The 23,936-nt window shown below is 48.4% G+C and overlaps 1 non-coding gene across 1 annotated transcript; it reads right to left on the bottom strand.

Annotated features, from left to right (window-relative positions):
* Positions 1-23,359: 23,359 nt before the first annotated feature.
* On the bottom strand, positions 23,360-23,431 carry trnaw-cca (transfer RNA tryptophan (anticodon CCA)). The gene has a single exon. It is a non-coding gene; the product is annotated as a tRNA-Trp (tRNA).
* Between the last annotated feature and the right edge of the window lie 505 nt (positions 23,432-23,936).

Below are 23,936 nucleotides of genomic sequence, written 5' to 3'. Positions count from 1 at the left end.
CCCAACACTGAAATTGGCGGCTTTTTTGAATTCAACCTTTCTGCCAGGACGACAATTTAAGCCAATGATTTGCTGTATTTTCTAATTCGAGGCTCGGCAATTGGTTAAGACAAACGAATGGGAAGAGGGTGACCAATCAGAAGTGGGCTCTGGATAGCGCGGGCTCAAACTGCGGGAATTCCAGGTCCCTGAATGAATGAGCTGAAACTGATCAGTTTCACAAACCCTGTCAGTTTCAGTGCAGGAAACACCGTCTCGGGGGAAATAACATCACAAGTGGGTCTGGTTCCAGTGACCGATTTAACGGCTGCTGCAAAACTCCCGGATTCCCTCATTGCAGCGAAATCATTTTGAAATTCTATGAAAACAATGAGTGATTCTGGAGGAGTGATGTGGCTTTTCACTGAGGGTATGTGTGGACTGGGGAAATAACTAACTGTTGAGCCTCGGGCACTGTTCACACAGCCCGTTTAGAAAATCAAATCCACTGCACATCCTTGCTGCAAATGAAATGTCAAATTTGGGGATTCTAGTTTTGTATCTCGAACACAGCACAGATTTATTCCAGACAGTTCTAAACAGCCTATCCCAGCTCCCGTTTCTAGGTCACTGCTCTCTCTGTGAGGCGGTGGGTGGCTCTTAGAAGAGCCTTTGTTGTGTTTGCTGGAAAGGGTCGAGTTGTTCAGCCGCTGAATCCGCAGAGAGTGCGGCCCTGCCGTTTCAGAGCGTACACCACATCCATGGCAGTGACCGTCTTGCGCTTGGCGTGTTCAGTGTAGGTGACCGCATCCCTGATCACATTCTCCAGCAAAACCTTCAACACCCCGCGAGTCTCCTCATCGATCAAACCCGAGATCCGCTTGATCCCGCCACGGCGAGCCAGGCGGCGGATTGCTGGTTTGGTGATGCCCTGGATATTATCAGGAAGCACTTTGCGGTGCCGCTTTGCTCCGCCTTTGCCCAGTCCTTTCCCTCCTTTACCTCTGCCAGACTTTCTTTTATTAATTTCCAAAATATACTTTATTCATAAAAATCAGTAAAAAAAAACATTACAAAACAGTTCCAAAAAGCACCAAGTCAAACAATACAAAGAGTGCAAAGGAGATCAGTTTCCTTCAATACAGGAGTGAGTTGCCTCACAACCCTTCCATTTCATTGTCATGCCATGTACATTTTACAGCAAACAAATATTTTCTGGCTACAGTTCGAGTGGTTTCCCATGGATCCAGCTCCTCCGTTCAGCTTGGTGAGGGGACCTTACACTGTGGTCTTTCCACATTGAGCCTTTGCTGCGGCTGCCCCAAGTTTTAGTGCGTCCCTCAGCACGTAGTCCTGGACCTTGGAATGTGCCAGTCTGCAACATTCGGTCATGGACAACTCTTTGTGCTGGAAGACTAGCAAGTTTCGGGCAGACCAAAGAGCGTCTTTCAACGAATTAATAGTCCTCCAGCAGCAGTTGATGTTTATCTCGGTGTGCGTCCCTGGGAACAGCCCATAGAGCACAGACTCCTGTGCTACAGAGCTGCTTGGGATGAACCTCGACAAAAACCACTGCATCTCTTCCACACCTGCTTTGCAAAGACACATTCCAGAAAGAGGTGGGCAACGTCTCTTTTCCACCACAGCCACCTCGAGGGCCGCGTGTGGATGGGGTGAGACTTCGGGTGTGCAGGAAGGATCTGACAGGGAGGGCTCTTCTCACCATCAGCCAGGCTACATCTTGGTGCTTGTTTGAAAGTTCTGGTGATGAGGCATTCTGCCAGGGGACCATCCGACAGGATCCACCATCTCCTTTTCCCGTAGGGCCTTGAGGATATTCCGTGCAGACCACTGCCTGATGGATTGGTGGTCAAAGGTGTTTTTCCACAGAAACTTTTCCATGAAGGATAGGCAGTACGGCACAGTCCAACTGGATGGAGCATTCCGCGGCAATATGACCAGGCCCATCCTTTGCAACACTGGGGACAGATAGAACAACAGCACGTAGTGACACTTGAAGTTTGCAAACTGGGGATCTACACACAGCTTGATGCAGCCGCACACAAAGGTAGCCATAAGGATGAAGGCGACGTTGGGTACATTTTTCCCGCCCTTATCCAGAGGTTTGAACATCGTGTCCCTCCGGACTCGGATCATTTTGGATCCCCAGATGAAGCGGAAAATGGCTCAGGTGATCGCCACAGCGCAGGAATGCGGTATGGGCCAGACCTGCACCACGTACAGCAATGTGAGCGCCTCGCACCTGATGACCAGGTTCTTACCCATAATGGAGAGAGATCGCTGCTCCCGCATGCTCAGCTTCTGTTGTACCCTGGCTACTCGCTGCTTCCAGGTTTTGGTGCACGTCTCAGCCCTTCCAAACCATATCCCCAGCACCTTCAGGTAATCTGACCGAACGGTGAAGGGGACAAAGGATCGGTCAGCCGAGTTCCCAAAGAACATGGCCTCGCTCTTGCCGTGTTTAACATTGGCTCCCAAGGCCAGTTCGAGCTGGTCGCAGATGCTCATCACTCTGCGCACAGACAGTGGATCCGAGCATAAAACGGCGACGTCATCCATGCACAGGGAGGTTTTAATCTGAGTGCCTCCGCTGCCTGGGATTGTCACCCCTCTGATGCTCGCATTCTTCCTAATAGACACAGCAAAGGGTTCAATACTGCAAACAAACAAGACAGGGGAGAGAGGACAGCCTTGTCTGACTCCAGATTGGATCGGGAAACTTTCTGATTCCCACCCATTGATTGAGACTGCAGTACTGATGTTTGTGGAGAGTAGTTTGATCCAATTGCAGATTCCCTCCCCAAACCCCATTTTGGAATGCACATCCATCATGTTAGTGTGCGATATCCTGTCAAAAGCCTTCTCCTGGTCCAGGCTGATGAGGCAGGTGTCCACCCTCCTGTCCCGTACATCGGTGATCATATCCCTGAGTAGCGCAAAGCTATCAGAGATTGTCCTGCCTGGTATAGTACAGGTCTGATCAGGGTGAATCACCAACTCCAGAGCAGACTTGAATCGACTGGCTATGTCTTTTGACAGAATCTTGTAGTGAGCATTAAGCAGAAATTGGGCCACCAATTTCTGATTTCTGTCCTCTCCCCCTTCTGCTTGTCGATGAGGGTGATGATGCCTTTCCTCATGGATTCTAACATGCTGCCAGCCTGGAGCATACTCTTGTTTACTGGCAGACATGTCGATTCTTTCCTCAAATCAGTGCACAATAAAAGAGACTGATTCTGTCAGGCTCCTTTTTATACAGGCCACCTGGACCTGGCTGAGAAAGGCAGAGTGAGAGCAGGGAGGGGAGGAGACAAGAGTGAAGATTAAACAGAGAGCTAGATGGAGGAGACACCCAGAGTGACAGACAGAGAGAGAACGGCCCCTCATCTTTCAGCTCCACCTCCAGTTTCCTCCGGGCTGCCAATTTCAAACCCTTTATTAACAGTAGAACCAAAACCCAGCTCTCCACACAAACCCTTCCAGACTCGGCCTTCATAGTCAAGGCATTCCAGAAAGCCGGAACTTTTAAATATGGTCCCGATGCAATTAACACTCAGTAATATTCCCACCAAAACACAGTCCATTCTTTTCTAAGAAACCTCCTCAGTAACATCACCATTTCCTCACACATCCGCTTCCTGCAGTTTACAAACACCCTACTGCAGCTGTTTGGGGAATCTCCTGTGTTAAGATTGGAGTTGGAAAGCGGCCTTTACCCGGCAGTGTTATCGTCTCACACTGAATCTGCCAGACATCCTGTTCTCTTTATTGCGAGAGAGAAAGCACGGATTTAGGAAATGCTCATTTGAAATGATCTCTATTGAGAACGAGCCCGGCCGTGGGACAGGTATTCCAGTGCAAAGAGCTGTCCATGACCGAGTGTTGCAGAATGGCACATTGCAACGTCCAAGACTATGTGCTGTGGGACGGCATTAAAGCTTGGGGAAGCCACCATGGAGACTCAATGGGGAAAGTCTGCAGTCTGAGGCCCTAGTAGGCCATAGTACAGTGAGGGGCTGGAACCTGTGTAAAACCCCTCGGGCTGTTTGCACCAGAGAATGTTTGATGTGTAATGTAAATACTGTAAATATAACCTGTGCAGGCAGGGATAGTGAGATACATCATGTACATTATTGAAGGAAGCTGATCTGTATTGTACCTTATGTAATATTAAATTTGAACTGCTTTGCAATGTAATTGCACAAATTATATGAATAAAATACATATTGTGCAAAAGAGAGCAGCTTTCCTGTCAACACACACCTTGTCTCAGGGCACAACTTTCCTGTGATCTTGTCACACCCAACTTCGCTCTATATCTTCTGACACACACACTTTACAGTCTGTCATTTCCAAAAACAAGCATTCTAAAATCAAAAGATCTTTTGTTTATTTCTCCTTTCTTTTCATTTCTCCTCTATTCTTCTCAATCACTCCCTTCAACAGTCCTATTCAGATCAAGGTGGAATGTGAATAGTGTCACAACTCACCTGACACTATTATTACCCTTCTTTTCTCTTGTCTCATTCAATGGGAAAGTTTTATTCACCAGTCTGTTGCTGTTTTACACTCTTGCCATACCATCTGGTATTGCATCCATCTGAATTCTGTGCTTTCATGGCCTTACATATCTTTTCCGCTTCTGGATGATTTGTTTGCTTCAGTTCCATTCAACCAGGCTGGACCACAGGGAAGCTTAGAACCTTTGCCTTGGACGGGTCCACGTTGATCCATTACATTCAGAATCACCTCCGTGAAATAACTCCATAGTACAACTACAGTAACCACACAGAATCTGCTTCAAACACTCCTCCACATTTTATCTGTTCTGACCGTCAACACCTCCAGCTCTTTTGTTTAAGTGGAACCCATCAGGTGTGTATAGGCTCCTTCTATTCTGAAAGCTGCAGCACTGGTTCAGGGAATTCAGCCCTGTTTCTCTACTCGAAAGGATCAGCCATGCTTGATCTGCCTCGTATTTTGCTTTTATTGCAACGTTACAAGACCTCCAATCCTCTGGCACCACACCTGTATCCAGTGAGGGATTGGAAAATGATGGTCAGACCTTCCACTATTTCTTAAAAGCAAAATACTGCGGATGCTGGAAATCTGAAACAAAAACAAGAAATGCCGGATTCACTCAGCAGGTCTGGCAGCATCTGTGGAAAGAGAAGCAGAGTTAACGTTTCGGGTCAGTGACGTTAACTCTGCTTCTCTTTCCACAGATGCTGCCAGACCTGCTGAGTGAATGCGGCATTTCTTGTTTTTGTTCCACTATTTCTTCCCTGGCTTCTTTCAACAGCCTGGGGTACATTTCATCTGGTCCTGATGAATTATCCACATTCAAGGATGCTCATCCCATTAAGACTTCCTCTCTCCTTAAGTTATCACGTCCAATACTTCACACTCCTCCTCCTTAATAACAATATCTGCATCACCCTCTCATTCGGGAAAACAGTAAAGTATTCATTAAGGATATTGGCAACATCTTCCACCCCGATACAAAGGTTACATTTTTGATCTTTTATGTGCCCTGCTGTTTGTTTAGTTGCCTCTTACTCTAATGTTTTAATGCAACATCTTTGGGTCCATTGTTATTTTGTTTGTCCATGTTCTTTCCTGCTTTTTCTTTGCTTTTTGCCGCTGCTCCCAAACGCCTCCAGTTCAGTCAAAACACAACTTGTCAGAAGTGGAACTCGAACCCACGCCTCCACTGGGGAATGCGACCTGAACGCAGCACCTCAGACCGCTCGACCATCCTGACTGCCTGCGATGTACTATCAATGCTAAGGAAATTATTCATTCTTTGTGAAAGTATTTGTGAGATTGTGGAAATGTCTGGAAGAGGAAAGACCAGCGGGAAAGCTCGGGCCAAGGCCAAGTCTCACTCCTCCCGGGCTGGACCGCAGTTCCCGGTGGGCCGTGTTCACAGGCTCCTGAGAAAGGGTAACTATGCTGAGCGTGTGGGTGCCGGAGCCCCGGTCGATCTGGCTGCTGTGCTCGAGTATCTGACCGCTGAAATCCTCGAGCTGGCCGGTAACGCGGCCCGGGACAACAAGAAGACCCGCATCATCCCCAGACACCTGCAGCTGGCCGTCCGCAACGACGAGGAGCTCAGCAAGCTGCTGGGAGGAGTGACCATCGCTCAGGGCGGGGTGCTGCCTAATATCCAGGCCGTGCTGCTGCCCAAGAAAACCAGCACTCAAGAGCTCCCAGAAAAAGTAAAGCGGCCAAAATGTCATCTAATAAACCAAAGGCTCTTTTCAGAGCCACTCACAGTCTCTGTGAAAGGGCTGGTTACTGTCAGGAGGGAGTCAGAGATGGAGTTATTGGAACAGTGGATTGACCTGTTTCACATCTGTCCAGGTGTGTTTTCAGTTCCCTCTCTGGATTTCGCTCTGTTACTCTGCTCACACATCTCCCCCGTCTAGTTAAGTGAAGAAGTGAACTGCAGGGTGTCAGAATCAACAATTTAATAAATCCCGCTGCTTTCGATTTGATAAATCCCGAGATTATCCCGGCACATTAACGGGAACTGGTTCGGAGCTGATGAATTAATTTAATAATGGAAGTGTCCGGGTTAATTCTCTGTTTTTCATTTGGACAGTTTGAATTGTGTTTTTTTTTCTTCTCTCTGGTGATCTGAGCGCCGCTTCTCAATGAGAATCTGCTCCCGGAACAGAGTAAATGCAGGAAGGAAGAGGCCATTCTCGGGATCTGTGTTTCTCTCCTAACCTGATCTGTTTAGACCGCACTGTTCCCAGAGGACGGAATCAGTGCGAGTTGTGCACACACAGGAGCTGAGTCTACTGCAGCGCTTTAATATGTACCTTCTCCCCGGCCCTCCCTATTCTCCGGACACAGAGCTGTCTGTTTCCCCCGGCGGCGGGAGAGAGTCGGGGATTCTCTCCCCGCAGTGTCAGGGTCTGCAAACCCGGGGAACTGGCGGTTTCAGTCAGAGTGACCGAGCTGCCTTACATATCCTGTGTACTAATCTCCAATTGATTCAAATATTAGTGAACTCATTGGGTAATGTTTGGAAATAACCCTCATGTGAACGGACCCGGCTCCATTAATGCCTTCCAAATAAAACTGGGATCCATTTCTTTTCCCCAAATGCCAGCTAACGGATCCCAGGAGCGGGGTTGAGATTGTGTTGAGCAGCAATGAGTCTCCGGTAATGCTGCTTTCTAAATTCCAGATCAGCTCTCAGTCCGACAGGCCTTTCGGGAAAGTGATGTGACAAAACAGAAACCATGTGGCCGCCCCTCCAATCTAATGGGTTTGATGATGAACAGAGATGGCAGCTCTTTCCTTTGCTGATTTGGTGGCTCTGAAAAGAGCCCTTGTTACACTTGTTACTGAAGCTGGGTTTTAGGTGCGTTCCCCGCGGATGCGGCGGGCCAGCTGGATGTCTTTGGCCATGATGGACCGGGATCATTCTGGTGAATCTGCTCATTTTCCGGCAGAAGCATCAGTCGCTGTTTGAACTGTTTAAAGTCAGGGGTGTATTAGCAGCCAGAAAGTGAAGGGCAGTTCATTGCTCCCTGCAGCATTATCCGCCTCTTTCAGGAGAAAAGATCAGAAACCGCTCGTTTCTGTCAGTCCCCGAGAAGCCTGTGAGAAGCGGTTAGTCGCTAATTTGTTCCTTTTACAGAGTGGAAGCTGATATTTGTCCCGTTTTAAATTGCTGAACCGGACCTTCCTCCCGCCGCTTACAGTTAACAGATTGACAAATGAAAACGATTCCTAACATCGCGTCAGGATTTTGTGACGGTAAATACAGTAAAACAGAACATAAAATGAGAGGTTTTGAAATTGTTGCCTGAAAATTGAAATTTTCCATCACTTCAATTCCTTCCTGCTCTGGAATTGCCGGGCTTTTTCCAATTGGAAATTCTAAGCCAATGAGAACTTCTATTTACTTATATGTGATTCTCCTATTGGTTAAGAATTGGATTGAGAAGCGGGTGACCAATCAGAGACAGAGTCAAACTGTGGGGATTCCAGGCCCCCAGTAACTGAGCTGAAACTGTTCAGATTGACAAACCCTGGCAGTAGCTTCACACATTGGACACTTCACACTGAGTCATTCAAGGGCTGGTGTGAGAGAAGCTTCAGATCCTGTCATTACTCTCTGACTCATTATTTATCCAGAACCAAACAATTAGTAAATGTGAAGCAGTGAAGAGACTTTTCACTCTCACTGCAGAATGTGTCATCTGGGGAAATAAGGAACTATTATATTCGGAGATTCCAGGTACATTCCTCCCTGAACAAATCCATTCCTAACATTCCCGATCACAGCCTATCCCAGCTCCTGTTGTCACCCGACTCCAGCTGAATTGGAGAAACTCATGTGTTGGGGTTTGAGTTGTGAGGTGGGGTTTCTCCGCCAGTGTTACTGTCTTACAGACTCTCCCCCTGAATTTGTGAACTGAGACTGCACCGAACACATCCCCAGTTAGAGTGAGGGCCGGATATCCCTCTGTTCTTTAACAGAGAGTGGGGAAAGGGCTGGGTGGAGGGGAGTCACCAGGGATCCTGGATTTACTCCAAATCATTTTCATGTGGAATCTGCAGGCGGGACCGGGACAGGGATCATTTGATCAGGGGATCAGCTCTTTCCTGAGAGATGTGGGTGGCTCTGAGAAGAGCCTTTGTGTTCAGATGTTTACAAGTTTCCCGCGCTTTCACTTCTTTCCAGACCCTGCTTTCTGAGACTTCGCTGCTTTCGGCTTGACCTTGCTCTTCCATGTCTGCACTTTCTTCAGTGCCTTTCCGCCCGCCGCACTCTTGCCTTTTTTGACCTTCTTCGCAGGAGACTTTTTCTGAAGCACTGCTTTCTTCACCGCCTTATTTGGTGTTGCCGCCGCCTTGCTGCTCGTTTTCTTGGCTGTTACTTTCTTTGTTGTCACTTTCTTGTCTGCTGGTTTCTTCACTAAAGATTTCTTGTCTGCTGGTTTCTTCACTGAAGATTTCTTGTCTGCTGGTTTCTTCACTAAAGATTTCTTGGCTGCTGGTTTCTTCACCTTCTTTCCCACTTTTCCCTGGGTTTTCCTTCTTGCTGATTTTGAAGGAGCCGGAGGCGCCCTGTCCCTTGCTCTGCACCAGGGAGCCTTTGTTCACATTCCTCTTGATACTTTGCTTGATCTGGGTCTTGAGCTTCTCCTGAGCGGTGGCAGACCAGCAAGGAATCAACTACCAGCTAGCGTATAAAGGGAGACCAAGGCTCAGGGCCTTCAGTTGCCTGGAGGGGAGTCGGACAGGCAGCGGAACCTGTGAGGAACCACAATCCAGGAAGGATGAGAAGGTCATTGTCAGGGTACAGAGGAGATTAAGTTAAAGATTTACCAGTTTATAAGCAAGCGCAGAGCCAAGGAACGGTGCTGGGGCAGATCAAATAATAGGAAGCTGTGATCAGTTAGAAGGCAAGAGTGATTAAATGACAGAAGAGATGATGGTGCAAGGCAAAAGTCAGGGAAAGAATAAGTAACATTTTGTAAGCACAGATACCAGGAGTAGGGTTTGACTCCACGCAGACACATATCCATTGGATCTTAAGTCCAACTCCTTAACCACTCGGCCATCCTGTTACATTAACCCACCACTGAAAATGAAATTTAATGTGATCCGGGTGCCATCTGGCCTTTTCCAATATAAAGTTTTGACTCCTCTCCCATGCTAAATTGGACCCTTCATTATTTATGAACCTCAATCGGATCACCCCTCAGTCTAGGTTTCTCTAAGGTGTAGGGTTCCAACTCTTTTAGTCTAACTTGATAACCAAGATGTCTTATACTGGGAATTCGTCGAATGTCTCTCCTCTGTACCCTTTTCAAAGCCTCAATATCACCCATCATGTGAGGAGACCAAGACTGGATACAATATTCCAAGTGAGTCCTGACCAAGGTTTCATAAAAGGACAAATTCGGGACATCTCAGATACTGAAGGAGTCCGTGTCCAGAAGCAGCAAGACCTGGACAACATTCAGACTTGGGCTGCTAAGTGGCAAGTAACATTCACACCACATAAGTACCAGGCAATGACCATCTCCAACAAGAGAGAATGTAACCATCTCCCTTTGACGATCAACAGCATTACCATCGCTGAATCCCCCCACCATCAACATCCTGGGGGATACCATTGACAAAAGCTTAACTGGACCATTCATATACATACTCTGGCTACAAGAGTAAATCAGATCGTGGGAATTCTGTGATGAGTAACTCAGCTCAAGGCACGTGGTGAAATGCTCATTAGGAGAGCTGGAGAAATGGACTGGTCAGGTGGGCAGAAAAGTGGCAAATGGAACTCAACTTGGAGAAGTGTGAGGTGATGCCTTTGGTGAGGTCAAACACAGCAAAGGAATACACAATTAATGGGTGAATGCTGAGAGGTGTAGAGGAAGTGAGGGACCTTGAAGTGAATGTCCACAAATCCCTGAAAGTAGCAGGACAGGTTGATAAGTTGGTTGAGAAGGCTTATGGAATCCTTTCCTTTATTAGCCGATGTATAGAATATAAGAGCAGGGAGGTTATGCTGGAACTGTATCAATCATTAGTTAGGCCACAACTTGAGTTCTGTGTGCAGTTCTGGTCACCTCATTCCAGAAAGGATGTAATTGCACTAGAGAGGTTACAGAGGAGATTTACGAGGTTGTTGCCAGGACTGGAAAAATGCAGCTATGAGGAAAGATTGGATAGACTGGGGTTGTTCTCCTTGGAATAGAAGAGGCTGAGGGGAGATATGATTGAAATGTACAAAGTTGTGAGGGCTCTGGATAGAATGGATGGGAAGGGTCTATTTACCTTAGTAGGGAGGTCAGTGACTAGGGGGCATAGATTTAAAGTGATGTGTTGAACAATTAGAGGGGAGAAGAGGAAAGGTTTTTTCACCCAGAGGGCTGTGGGAGTCTGGAACTCACTGCCTGGAAGGGTAGCTGAGGTAGAAACCCTCAACTCATTTAAAAGGAGTCTGGATGTGCACCTCAAGTAACTGAACCTGCAGGGCTACGGTCCAAATGCTGGACAATGGGATTCAGCTGGGTGGCTCGTTTTTTGGCCTGCCTGTGCTGTAAACTTTCTATGTTCTATGATTCTATGCAGACACAATGGGCCGAATGGCCTCCTTCTGCACTGCAATAATTTTGTGATTTTTGACTCTCCAAAACTTGTCAACCATCGACAAGGCACAAACCAGGATGAGTGCAGCACCAACAATACTCTAGAAACTCGACACTGTTCAGGACAAAGCAGCCACCTTGATTGTCACCCCATTCAACACCTTAAACATTCACTCCCTTCATCACTGACACACAGTGGCAGTAGTGTGTACCATCTACCAGATGCACTGCTGCAACTCACCAAGGCTCCGCAGACAGCACCTTCCAAACCGAAGACCTCCACCACCTTGAAGGACAAGGGCTGCAGATGCATGGAAACACCACCATGTGCAAGCTCCCCTCCAAGTCACACACCATCTGATCTGCAAATATATCGCTGTTCATTCACTGATGTTGGGTCAAAATCCTGGATCTCCCTTCCTAACAGCACTGTGGGTGTACCTACACCACATGGAGTGCAGCAATTCAAGAAGGGAGCTCACCGCCACCTTGTCAAGGACAATTAGGGATGGGTAACAAATTCTGGCCTTGCCCGTGTCGCTCACATCCCATGAAAGAATATGCCTCATTTTATACTCAATTGTCCTCTGAATGCAGCCCAACCCTCTATTTGCTCCAACTATCACTTCACAGCATTGCTGCTGTAACTTTCGAGATCTGTGCACTAGAACATCCAGATCTCTGCTCAAAATTATTTTCTTTTTTCCACCTACTTTAATGTTTTTCCCTGAAGGGTGTATGAATGTTGAGCATTCGCCCTGTCCACATGAATAACACTGCACTTACCCAAATTAAACATCATTTACCAGTCATGAACCCAATCTCCCAACACATTAAGATCAGCCTGAAACAGTCGAGCATCGTCTACAGTCTAAACACTCGCACAGATCTTCAAATCATCTGTAAATTTACAGATGGTGCGCCCTACACCTACATCCAGATCATTAATAAAAATAGTAAAGAGCAACAGACCCAACACCGATCCCTGTGGGACACCACTGGTAACTGGTCTCCAAACAGATCCAGATCCATCTGTAACTACTTTCTGCCTACATCTGCCAGTCAGTTCCCAATCCAGATCAATATATTACCACTGATACCAGGGACTTTAATCTTATAGAGAAGCGTCTTGTGTGGAACCTTATCAAAATCTTTTGGCTGAGATCTGCTAATTGAACACAGGCCGGGGATGAGGCCTAGGCCTGTCCTGCTTTGTGTGTGGGTCTCAGGACCACACAAGGTGAGATCAGCTCACTGAGCACAGGCCCATCCTGCTCTATATGGTGCTCAGTACCTCACCAAATGAGAATAACTAACACACCACAGGCCATGGAGCCTCGGCCCATCCTTCCCCGATTGCTGTTCAGTGCCAACCAGGTCAGATCAGCTAATTCAGCACAGGCCGGAGATGGAAGCTGGACCTTTCCTGCTCTTGGGACTCCGTACCATACCAGGTGCGATGAAGTAAAATACCACAGGCCGGGGATGGAGCCTGAGATTTCCCTGTTCTGTGTGGGGCTCTGTGCAACAACGTGTGAGAAGAACTATCATCCCACAGGCTGAGGAAGGAGCCTGGGCCCATTCTGTTCTGTGTGGCTCCGACCACACTGAGTGGGATCAGTTAACTCAACACAGGCCATGAATACAACCAGGCCCTTTCCTGCTCCGTGTGGCTCAGTATCACACCAGGTGGCATCAGCTAATACAGCACAGGCTGGGGCTGGAGCCTGGGTCCGTCCTGCTCTGTGGGCTCAGTAACAACCCGTAAGATGAACTTTTTTCAAAAGACTTCAGTGCATTTATCTCTGTCAACACTGTGAGGCAGCTTTCTGTGTTTATAAAGAGTGTAATTTATTGACTGGTCTCTTGGATCAAACAGGGTAAGAGACACAGGTCTGTGTGCAGAGGGTTTGGGGGTGAGCTCTGATTCCTAACCCTTTCTGGACTGTGAGGAATAAAGAATGAATGAGAGAGAGAGAAAGTGGGAGAAGGGATGATGGAAGAATTTGTCCGTGAACCTGATTAAAAGTGTCTCAAACGCAAGATAATATTAAGATATCAAGAGCAGAACATTAACATAATCTGAGTTCCGCGATCTGGTCGGGTCCCATTCCCCTGAAGTGAGGAATGAACGGGTGGGGAAATTCCACCTGGAGTTATATTTGTCTCCAATGAAGATGAGTTCACAGTGAGGATGGAATACCTCAGTTGGGAGAACACTAGATTGAAGAACCAGGATACAATCCCTGGTTTCATCAGTTTTAATTTGGTGTCTCCATCAGTTTAAGTAGAGAGAATCAGAGGGGAGATTTTCCACTCTTGACCCCATGGGCTGAATTTTAAACTAACGGTGCGGCTCTCGGCAGAGGCACCGGAAGCGGGTGTCATCACCACACGAGTGAAATGTGGCCGGCCGACCCCGATCACGGAGCAGCCGACCAATTAATGAAGGGGAGGCGTGGGGCCCATGTAAACAAGGACCAGAGGTAGGGAACGAGGCACCGATGGCACCGACATCTGACACAACGGCAGGTGCTGGCACCATATTGAAAGGACTGCCAGACCTGCATTCACTGCTGCCTGGTTTAAAGGAGTGTCTTCCTGAGAGCCCCCTACTGCCCCAGGACCTGTTCTGCTGCCTCTGCTGTCCCAGGATCCGTTCTGCTGCCTCTGCTGTCCCAGGACCCGTTCTGCTGCCCCAAGACCCGTTCTGCTGCCTCTGATGCCCCAGGACCCGTTCTGCTGCCTCTGCTGCTCCAGGACCCGTTCTGCTGCATCTGCTGCCCCAGGACCCGTTCTGCTGCCCCAAGACCCGTTCTGCTGCCCCTGATGCCCCAGGACCCGTTCTGCTGCCCCAGGACCCGTTCTGCTGCCTCTGCTGCTCCAGGACCCGTTCTGCTGCCCCAGGACCCGTTCTGCTGCCTCTGCTGCCCCAGGACCCGTTCTGCTGCCTCTGCTGCCCCAGAACCTGTTCTGTTGCCTCTGCTGCCCCAGGACCAGTTCTGCTGCATCTGCTGCCCCAGGACCTGTTCTGCTGCCTCTGCTGCCCCAGGACCAGTTCTGCTGCATCTGCTGCCCCAGGACCTGTTCTGCTGCATCTGCTGCCCCAGGATGTGTTCTGCTGCCTCTGCTGCCCAGGACCCGTTCTGCTGTCACTGATGCCCCAGGACCCGTTCTGCTGTCACTGATGCCCCAGGGCCCGTTCTGCTGTCTCTGCTGCCTGAGAGGTAAGGAGCTGAATGCGAGCCTGCAGTGACCATGGTCCAATGGTTTGGCGATGCCTTCCTGCAGGTTCGCCTCCAGGTGACAACAGATAGGTGGAAGATCCTCTTCCCCAGGGATGGGAGGTGGAGACCTGTCCACCTGACCAAGCAAAGCTGCTTTGAGATAGTAGGTGAAGTCAGCAGCCTTGGGGTCAACCCCAAGACATGGATCCAGTGCACGAAGTGGGTCAATGACCGGATCCAGGCTGCTCAGGCACAAACTCAAAACAGTTTGGACCCTTTGGACATTGCGCATGGCAGAGTGAGAGGGAGTGTTTGGTGGAAAGGGAGTGACCACCCAGTCATGTGTATTGGGGAAGGTCAGCAGGACACGCTGCCTGAGGCTTGGCTGCATCTCGGTGGGAGGTGCACGTCAGTCATTGTCTAAACTCACACAGTCCCTCGAGAGGGGCCACATGCAGGAGGAATACGTGTGTCCACATCATGGACTGCTGGACTATCACCATCAGAGATATTGGGCTTGTCCCCGCTGGGAGACGAACTTTGTTGATCATAGTGGCTGCAATAGAAGACAGCCCACAATCGGAATGAGCGTGTCAAGACTGGCAGTGGATGCCTTATCTCCATGTCCTCATCCCGATGGAGGAGGAGGCCATGGAACAGGCCGGGCAGCAAAGCAGCTGCTCCATAGCTGATGGAGAGACAGGGACACCTACCTAAGAGAGTGAGTGAACATCTCCTGGGGCACAAAGGTGCATCTGCTGCAAAGGAGCCACACTGCTCATCTGTTCACCACTGCATCAATGGAGCTGCACAGTAGGGGTGGTTGGAATGTCACGATGGGCAGACCCTAACCCTTCAATGTCCCTGTTTTCACATGCAGGCTAGGATGAAAGTCAAGAGCGAAGAGCTGGAGAGACTGGGGGACAGCCAGACACCTCTGAGGAGGAGGGGGGAGCCTCAGATGGTGCACCATCACCTCATTCCCCTGCACCCCCCACCAGCACAGAAACCCTCACTCGGTGGGTATCCACTCGCTGTTAGATTTGGGCACACAAGCTGGTGAGCACTTCACAGACAGGCCCGGGCAGCTGACGGAGGCTGTGACAGCCGAGGCCACTGGCAGTTGGAAGTCTGTGGGAGGCCAGGCCCATTCTGAGTCCCAGGCTGATGACGTGCCTCTGGTGTCACCAGCAACACGGGAAATGCTGCAGCTGCAGCAAGAGGTCAGGCAACATCTGGCAGAGTTGCCGGAGGTTATGTGTACCCAAGTTCGGATGATGGAGGAGTCCATCCAGGCCTTGCATGCTGCACTGTCTCTGATGGGGGTGTGTCTGGCTTCCTTCCTTGAGAGATTGGTGACTCTGATGGAGAGCCAGATCCAGCCGACCAATCAGTGGCTGCCGGAGATGTGTGCAGACCTGCACTCCATCGCTTTGTCCATGAGCTCCATCCAGCGGTGACAAGGCGAGAGGGGGGACGAGGCACCTGAACTCTTCACCAGGTCCACATCCCTCTCAGGTCAGCAGCGAGGTACAAGTGTGTCTTATAAGGGGGAGGAGCAACTGGCTGCTACATCTGGGGTCTCCTCTCAGGGTGCTCCTGGTGTGGACAGTAGCTCCAAAGCCCCTCTGCGAGTGACACAAGTGATGCCAGTGCCTGCCTCCATCACCCTCGATGACAGAGGGGGGGTCCCTGTACCTGTGCAGGAGGCCCTCAGTGTGCCGGGGCCCTCCAGGCCTCAGGCAGCAAGAGGACGGCCACCAATGTCATCCCAAGCCATGGGGCAGCAAGGTCAGCAGCCTGTCTCCACCTCAGCTGACAGAGCAGGGGGAGCACCACGTAGGAGCATGCGGAAAAGATTTCAGAAGAGCACCTAGATTCACTTGGGTTCATGGTGAATGTGCATTCCAGATGGATAGGGTTGCATTTGATGTCACACGGAAGAAAGAAATGATGTTCTCTCACTATGTCTCCTTCCTATTGTTGATGCCCTTTGGGACTTCATTTAAACCTTCCTCCCAAGGGGCTGGAAGTGAGGGACCAAGCCCTGAGTTCACAAAGCTTCGGTCTTGTCACTGTGCGATGTGTACCTGGACGCTGCAGTGCAGAAGGAAGCAGGCGACAACAGGGCTGCTTAAAGCTAAGACTTTATTGCTGTGGTTCCAGAAGATGGTAAGGCTCAAAGGAAACTTGAATGTATAAGGGTGTCTCATGTCTCCCTTGTGTGTATCTCATTGCCCCTTTCCTGCTGTGCATGAGGTTCTTCATCAGGCACTGCTTGGGCAGCATCCTCCTCCACATCCTCATCATCAGAGGAGACATCACACTCCACGATATCCTCACTTGTCAACACCTCACCCCTCTGTAATGCCAGATTGTGCTGTGCACAGCAAACCACCACGATATGTGAGACCCTCGCCGGGACATACTGAAGGGCTCCACTGGATCGATCTAGGCACCTGAATCTCATCTTCAGGAGACCAATGGCCTCCTTGATGGTCGCTCGGGTTGACCCGCAGCAGGTGTTGTACCTCTCCTCTGCATCCGTGCGTGGGTTCCTCACAGACGTCAGTAGTCATGTCCTCAGTGGGTAGCCCTTGTCTCCAAGGATCCATCTCTGAAAGCGGATGGGGCCACGGAAAGGTTCTGGCACCTGGGAGTGCCTTGGTATGCAGGCGTTGTGGCTGCTTCCCGGGATTTGTGCACACACCTATGGGATCCATTTGCAGTGGTTGCAGACCAATTGCACACTGAGCAAGTGGAAGCCCTTCCTGTTGAAGGCTGCTGGCTGATCTGCAGGAGCCTTGATGGTCACATGGGGTGACACCCTACACCTGGGGGAATCCAGTGATGGCCCCGAATCCTATAGTCCTCTCAGCTTGACTGTTTGGATCGATGTGCACATAGTCACCGGCCCTCCTGAACAGGACATTGGTGACCTCCTTGATGCACTGATTCACCAAAGACTGTGAGATTCCACACATATCTCCAGTGGATCCCTGCAATGATCTGCTGGTGCAGAAGTTCAGTGGCACAGTGATCTTCAGTGACACTGGTATCAGGTGCCCACCAAGTCCCATGGGGCACAGCTGCATCATGGCAGAGAGATCAGTGACGACCTCCGTGCAGAGGCGCAGTCTGTGGAGACACTGTCAGTCAGACATCTGCAGGTAGTTGAACCTCAGCTGACGTGTTCCACTGCCTCCTTCTCCATCCTCCTGTTCGAGGCTGGACTTGCTGTGGGCCCCCAAGCTGCTGTGGTGCCCCTGCTGGTGCCTGCGCCTCCCTCCCTTCCTCTCTACTCCTCCTCCTCCTCAATGTGAGCCTTGAATGAGGCCCATGACAGGTTGCCCCTCCCTGAGTGCAAGGCCTTCTCAGTAAACAACACCCAGCCACATTTACCTCACTTGTCACCCTCAATGAGGTGGCACTGCCCCAATGGTACCCTGGTGTAGCTCCCCCTGCAGAGCTGGCACATTGGCCCCCACACCTGACAGTGTTTCCCGATGCCCTTTCCCCCTCCACCCTTACTGCCAAGTTACGCTGCCTCACCCGATAGCTTCCCAGTGAAGCCAACACTCAGCTCCCACCTCCCAGTCACCTCCTTTAACCAGGCGAGGCTCTGAAGCCCCGTGGTTCCCGTGCACTATGAGTTCAATTGGATCCAGTGAATAAAATTGCTGACAATTGGACTCATAAATACTTTAAATACCTTCTTGCCGAGTGGATGTGCGAAGTCTGACCTCCATGTCAGCCGCCAACAGACAAATCCGGTCCGACGTCTTCCATCCCTATTTTATACTCCCCCCCCTCCCCCTCCCCAGCCTCCATTCCCGTCTCCAACGGTCCCTTAAAATTCTGGCCCATGTCTCTAAGACTAATGGGAGTGAAACTACATCTGCTCCTTAGCCTGAACAGGGAGAGCTGCTCTCTCTGTGTTCAAAGTGAATGAATCTGCTCTTTACCTTGTCTTACTGGAACGTTCACTGTCTGGAAATGTCTGTTTGAAAATGTTTTCCTGTTATATTAATGGAGCAGAGGAGCAGATGTGAGGTGCTGTTGAACAGAGAGGTTTGGAAGTGGGTGAAGGGGTGGAGTGATGGTGTGAGTGAGAGGTGCAGTGAGTTGGCCATTCTCAATAGAGTGTCAGGAATGAAGGTCAGAGGAACAGACCAGGCAGGAAACACAGAAAGAGCGAGGAGAACCTGGTGTGAAAAACAGAGATTAAACAACAGGCTTGTTCAGTTGGTTTGGGTCTGGTGTTCAGAATACCCGGAATCTGGGTTCACTTCCCTTCCAACTCAGCACATTGTATCAACATTATGTTCATAAAACCATAGAATGATACCCAAAGAAGGAGACAATTTGGTCCATTGCGTCAGTGCTGTCTCTTTGGTTATGTTATCCAATTAGTTCTGCTGCTCAGCTTTTTCCTGTAATCTGTACATTTTTCCTTCCAGTATTTATCCCAATTGCTTTTCAAAGTTACGACTGAATCTGCTTTCAAGTCCTGATCAGACAGTGCATTCCAGATCACAACACATCACTGTATAAAAAATCATTCCTCATTTCGCCTCTGGTTCTTTTCTCAATTACCTGATAAATACATCCTCTGGTTACTGACCCTTTTGCCACTGGAAACAATTTCTCCTTATTTAACTTATTGAAAACCTTCTTGATGATGTCACATACTAGACTGCCAGTAAAACTGAAGCCCATGGAATAAAAGAGACAATGACAGCATGGATATGAAGTTTGCAGACTGATAGGAACATAGAAGCAGGAGTAGGCCATTCAGCCCATCGAGACCACCCCACCATTCAATATGATGATGACTGATCATCCACTTCAATGCCTTTTTCCCACACTATCTCCATATCCCTTATGTCATTTGTATTTAGAAATCTGTCAATCTCTGCTTTAAACATACTCAATGACTGAGCTTCCACAGCTCTCTGGTGTAGAGATTTCCAAAGATTCACAACCCTCTGAGGAAAGAAATTTCTCCTCGTCTCTGTCCAAACTGGCTTTCCCCTTATGTTGAAATTGTGTCCCCTGGTTCTAGATTCCTCAACCGGAGGAAAAACTTCATCTACCCTGTCTATCCCTTTAAATATTTTGTACGTTTCAATGAGATCACCTCTCATTCTTTGAAACGCTAGAGAATACAGTCCCAGTTTCCCCAATCTCTCTTCATAGGACATTCCTGCCATCCCGGGAACAGGTCTGGTGAACCTTCATTGCACTCCCTCGATGGCAATGATATCCTTCCTCAGGTAAGGGGACCAAAACTGCACACAGTATTCCAAAGTGCAGTCCAACCAAGGTTATCTACAATTGAAGCAAGATTTCACTACTCCTGTACTCAAATCGTCTTGTGATAGAGGCTAACATATCATTCGTCTTCTGAATTGCTTGCTGCACCTGCATGTTAGCTTTCAGTCGCTTATTGACAAGGACACCCAGGCCCCTTTGTACATCTACACTTTCTAATCTCTTACCATTTAAGAAATAATCTGCACATCTGTTTCTCCTACCAAAGTGGATAACCTCACATTTTTACACATTATATTCCATGTGCCACTTTCTTGTCCACTCACTAAGTCTGTCCAAATCCCCTTGAAGCTGCTTTGCATCTTTCTCACAACACACATTACCACCTAGTTTTGTGTCATCTGCGAACTTGGAAATACGACATTTGGTTCCCACCTCCGAATCATTGATATATATTGTGAACAGCTGGGTCACAGTGTGGTGGTGAACAGTTGTATTTCTGTCTGGAGGAAGGTTTACAGTGGGTTCCCCATGGTTCCTCATAACTTCAGTTATGTGCAGAGACTGGAAAAGCTGGGGTTGTTCTCCTTGGAGCAGAGCAAGTTCAGAACAACTTTGACAGAGTTAGAATCAAGGAATCAAATTGTTACAGTAGAGAAGGAGACCATTCAGTCCATCATGTCCATGACAGCTCTTTGCAAGAGCAAATCAGCTAATTCCACTCCTCTGCCCTTTCATTGTAACCCTGCAAATTTTCTCTATTCAGGTGTTTATCCAATTCCCTTTTGAAAGCCACGATTGAATCTGCCTCCAGCACACTCTCAGGCAGTGTATTCCAGATCCGAACCACTCACTCTGTCCCACACCCCTGGTAGCATTGCAGAAAATCTCTTCTGTTCATTTCATCCCTCATAAATAATTGAAATGAAATGTTTATTAGGAAATGCACAATATAAAAAAGAGAGAGAAATAATGCTGAGAAAAATAGAAGTCAATGTTTGGAAGGTAAAAAGAGCAAAAGATGTAACTTTTATTCTGGTTGAGTGAGAGGAATATATCACACTCTGGGGCTTTTTAAGAGGATTTACTGATAAACCTGGGATTTGAGAGGAAGCTGGTTCATGGTTTACAGAACAAATTCAGTCCCTGGGGTGGAGCCAACAGCTGCGCCGTCCAATAACAGACAGGATGGGGACACTGTCTCAGGCCTGGTGAGCTCAGTCGATGAAAGCATGAAACTCTGAATCTCAAGTTTTTGAGTTTGAGCCTCACGGTGGGTGTCTTTTATTTCCTTTTTAGGCTGATTTTACAGCCATTCTCCAGCTCTGAATTCCTTGGCAGAGAGTTCAAGGAGTGTTTGAAATGAGATTCAACAGCAGTATGAGAAAGTCTCTCCTTGATTCAGGACTCTTACCTCTCTGCAGCATCTCGCTGCTGAAGATTGAACTTTATCTCATTTCATTCTCAGCTCATGGTCAGTGTGGATCACTGGGACTTCTGGCTGTCTCCCACTTCACAATCCATCAGTGCTGAGAAATCAATGGGGAATACTACTCACATGTTGTAATGCTTTATAAATACTTGAATGTATTTCACACTGTGTCTAACAGTGTGAATCTCCCCTGGTATATCAGCTCACCAATACTTCAACAGAACATTCACATAATGTGAGCTCTGAGATCTGTTCAGATCCCATTCCCAAGACCTGGAAAGTGGGATTGGGCTGGATCGCTCTTTTTCAGCTGGCACAGACACGATTGCTAAATGGTCTCAGTCTGTGCCATAAATTTTCTCCATTTTCTATGTTCTATGAAGTGAGGTGTGATTGGGAGGGGCAATTCCACCAGGGTTATATTTTCCACCAAAACAATGACACAAGGGATACTTCACTTTTTTATTCATTCATTCATGCGATGTGGGCATCGCTGGCTAGGCCAGCATTTATTGCCCATGAGAAGGTGGTGGTGAGCTGCCTTCTTGAACCATTGCAGTCCATGTGGGGTAGGTACACCCACAGTGCTGTGAGAAAGGGAGTTCCAGGATTTTGACCCAGCGACAGTGAAGGAACGGCGATCTTGTTCCAAGTCAGGATGGTGTGTGGCTTGGAGGGGAACTTGCATGTGGTGGTATCCCCTGTATTTGCTGCCCTTGCCCTTCTAGGTGGTAAAGGTCACTGGTTTGGAAGGTGCTGTCTAAGGATTGTGGTGCATTGCTGCCGTGGATTTTGTAGACGGTACACACTCTGCAACTGTGCGTCGATGGTGGAGGGAGTGAATGTTTGCAGATGGGGTGCCAATCAAGCGGGCTGCTTTGTCCTGGCGGTGTTGAGATTCTTGAGTTGGAATTGCACCCATCCAGGCAAGTGGAGAATATTCCATCACACTCTTGACTTGTGCCTTGTGGATGGTGGACAGGCTTTGGGGAGTCAGGAGGCATGGATGAGTGAGAGGAATATATCACACTTTGGGGCTTTTGTAAAAGGATTTATTAATAAACCTGGGATTTGAGAGGAAGCTGCTTCATGGTTTACAGAACAAATTTAGCCCCTGGGGTGGAGCCAACAGGTGCACTGCAATTACTCACCTCAGGATTCCAAGCCTCTGACCTGCTCTTCTAGACACGTTATTTGTATGGCTACCCATGGTAACCTCCATGATGTTGATGGTGGGGGATTCAGTGATTGTAATGCTATTGAATGTCAAGGGGAGATGGTTAGATTCTCTCTTGTTGGAGATATTCATTGCCTGGCACTTGTGTGGTGCGAATGTTACTTGCCACTTATCATCCCAAGCCTGTGAGACTGAAATAGCTCAGTTGGGAGTGTGTTAGACTGAAGATCCCTGGTTCAATCTGGGGTTTTGGCAGTTCTCCTTTATTCTGCATCACCCTTTGGTTTTGACTCTTGAGCTGCACAATTTACACTGAAATTATTTACCCAACTCTGAAGGTTGGATTGGAATAGAGAGATATCAAGGATGGGAAATATTTACATTGTCTGCTTTAGCTTATTCTCTATCTCCCTGTGTCCTTTTCCCCAGTTGTTGAATCTTTCGGGGCCGGGTGAACATTTGATTTGCTGCATTTGTCCCAAACTGAAGCCTTTTCCACATCTCTGGGTGGTCAGACTCGCTCTGTCTGTTTTTGTTGCTCGTGACCATTAACGAGAACAGGCCACGAGTTCAACGTTTATCAGCAAACGGAAGATAATTGGAAAGAATTCTGTGTTACTCCAGATCAGTGACAAAGATACAATGGATGTTATTCAAAATAAATTCCCTTTGACATTTTATGTAAACTTGTTTGCATCCAAAAGTTGGATTTTATGTGTAACAAAAATGTGTCAAATTATTGACTGACCATGTGACAGCGCACATGGGGATCAAATCCACAGCCTTGTTGTTATCAACACTGCGTCCTAACCAACTGAACTAAGCGGCCTATAGACAGAGCCAGGTATGGGTTTGAGCCGCACGCTGGGCGGTTTGTGTTTTATTTCTCACACTGGGTGACAGAGCGATTGTACAAACAATGGACACATCACATCCCTGAAACATTGTTCTGATATAAAACAGTGTGAAATAAGAACTGAGCATGGAAGTGGAACGGAACCAGAAAACAGGACTTTAATCTATTAAAGTTGATCTTGAAATTCAACCATTCACTGAACATTCCAATGGATCCATCTCTCTTCTGATATAAAATCCAGGAACTTGAGCTGCTGTAAAACACAACTGAGCCTGACGTGATTCGAACACGCAACCTTCTGATCTGGAGTCAGACGCGCTACCGTTGTGCCACAAGCTCGCAGATAAAGCAAAGGGTTCCATTCCTGACAGATTTACTTCTTGTTTAGATTCAGTGATTGAAATTAATTCAATCCTCATCTGACCTCCACTCTGTGAAGGCCTGCAATCCGACCTGAACCCGACGACCTGTGTCGGGTTCGGGTCATGTCGGGTCGCTCTTCCGGTTCTGGCTTTCGGGCTCGGGTCAGGTTTGGTCAGTTTCAGGTCAGGCTGGGTCCAGGTTGGTCTGAGTCCGTGTCGGACACACACAGTAAGTATTACATTTAACTTTGCTGGGAAGTTGAGTTTAATAAGTGTCAAAAGTTGAAAAGCCAACCAAAGCCGGGAGTCCGGGTCATGAAGGAGGGAAACTCTGAGTCTGCGCAGTGAGCAAGTGAGCATCTCTATGACGTCATTGCGCTCATGCTGCAGCTTCCTGCAGATTCGGAATTGGGAGGTAGACAAAGTGAACATTCCGGTGGTCGGGTTAGGCTCGGGTTAGTTTGGGCGTGGGAATAAATGGA

Source organism: Heterodontus francisci, unplaced genomic scaffold, assembly GCF_036365525.1.
Source record: "Heterodontus francisci isolate sHetFra1 unplaced genomic scaffold, sHetFra1.hap1 HAP1_SCAFFOLD_102, whole genome shotgun sequence".
Classification (NCBI taxonomy): domain Eukaryota; kingdom Metazoa; phylum Chordata; class Chondrichthyes; order Heterodontiformes; family Heterodontidae; genus Heterodontus; species Heterodontus francisci.
Note: the sequence above shows the minus strand (reverse complement) of the source record. Positions and strands in the feature narration are given on the sequence as shown.